This window comes from Phragmites australis, chromosome 4 (assembly GCF_958298935.1).
Source record: "Phragmites australis chromosome 4, lpPhrAust1.1, whole genome shotgun sequence".
In the NCBI taxonomy this organism is placed as follows: Eukaryota; Viridiplantae; Streptophyta; class Magnoliopsida; order Poales; family Poaceae; genus Phragmites; species Phragmites australis.
The window spans coordinates 41,682,672-41,684,758 of record NC_084924.1 but is presented as its reverse complement, the minus strand read 5'-3'; positions in this window follow the sequence as shown (position 1 = coordinate 41,684,758).

The following is a 2,087-nucleotide window of genomic DNA, read 5'->3' as shown; positions in this document are numbered from 1 at the left end:
AAAATATGAATTTGATCTTGACCAAGACCAACATGTGTGCTGACAAGACGGATTTAGTTTTTGGTTTGGAGTTTGAGAGGGTGGTTTACAATAGGGAGAGTAAGATTGTGTTCACCACATCTACTACCATAGAAGCTAAAAAAATTCAAGATTAATGCCACATCACCACCCATCAAGAAGAAACCCATACTATAACCCATCAAGAAAAAACCCGTACCACAACCCAAAAAAGCCCCACAACCTAAGGTGAGAGTTTTTGTGAGAGAGCTCAGAGTGGCCAACAGTTAAGTTTCTGAGAGACGCTACCACTACAACTACTACTGGAGAGAGGGTAACTTGGTTGGGTTTTGCTTCCGTCGTAGAAGGAATGAGCGGAATAAGTGGGAGTGGAGTACTTGGAACATGTACCACCCCTCTTTTGGTGTACATGAGCCTTTTTCTCGTTCTTACTCACGAGTCTCGAGCGCTTGAAGGGATCGGTGACGTCCTAAGAGGGGGTAAACTAGGACACTTAGAACTATTTCGGCTCCAAAAACTACACAAGATAAACCTATATCAAATTCTATCTATATGTGCTCTAGGTTTATCTAATGTGTCTACTCTACCGATCAAAGAGCTTGCAACCTATCTAAGAAGGTAAACTGCAAAAATGTAAATGCAAAAATGTAAATAAGGTAGAGAGAGCAAACTCGGCACAAGAGATTTTTTCCGTGGTATCGATGTCATGAATGCCACCCCTAGTCCACGTTGGAGCTCCACAAAGGATATGCTCCTGGTCAGCACCCGGTCACGGCTCTTGAGCTACCAAGTCATAAAGACAAGGCCTCCACTCGGATGAGCCACCAAGCCACAAAGTCAAAGTCTCACCACTAGCCTCTCTTCTGGCTCCTTGCTACCGTGATCACTTCAGAGCTTGAGCCACCAAGGCAAGGGTCTCCGCGTCCTCATACAATTGCTTTGTCATCGCTCCACACCAAGTCGGAGGGTCAAAAAGCTTGCTGGTGAGTCACCAATACTCCAAGGTACCGACGTACCACTTGGTATAAGGTTGGATCACTCTTTGATCCACTCTCTTGGCAGCAATCACCTAGCAACACTCTCTCTAGACTTATAAGTACTAAACACTATCTAATCTTGTGTTTAGTTGCCTTGGATAATCACGTTAAGCACTTTGGTGGCTTGTATATCTTCTTAGGTGTACATGAACTTCTTTGGACTCTAGCATCACGCCACTGGCTGAGTGGGGGGTATTTATAGTCTCAAAATCGCGCACTAACCGTTAACCCAACGACCCAGAAAAGTTGTTAACACTGGATGATCCAGAGAGAACAATAGTACTAACACCGGATCATCCGGTGAGTCCACTCTCACAAACTAGCCGTTGTAACCCCACTTAAGCCTTTGTGAACACTAGACACTCTGGTGTATACTTCATCTCCATCACCGGATTATCCGGTGAGTTATCCTGAGCCATTCGAGCATTTCCTTCTTCTCTGTATAAATTGCTCTAGTATAAATATCCGGTGCACATCACTTCATTACCGGACTATCCGGTGAGTTGACTTCAGTCATCCAAACCTTTCCTTCTTCTCTATGTAAATTTCTTTGGTGTAAGCATCTGATGCACATCACTTCATCACTGAAGTATCCGGTGAGTTGACTTTAGCCAACCGAGCCGATGCAACCCTCTCTGGAAATAATACTCTGGTGTTACACAGCCTTCATCACCGGACCATCCGTCGACTTAAACTTCATTTTTCTTCTTTGCACTATTATTATCCGGTGTATTATCCAGTGTTCATTACATTCACGCCGAGCCATCCGATGGGTTAAACCTTCGATCTTCAGTGGCTGCATCCTTCTTTGATAATAATGCTCCGGTGCATTCATCCTTCTCAACACCGGACCATCCGATGAGTTAAGCCTTCTCTTCTTTTATTTGGAAATGCTTGGTTCAACTCCTATTGATCACTGGTATATCCGGTGAGGCTTAATCTTTATTCTTCAGCACAACACCTTCTTTGGAAGAATTGCTCCAGTGAGCACTCTTCTCAAACACCGGACCTTCCGGTGAGGTCTTCAGGCCT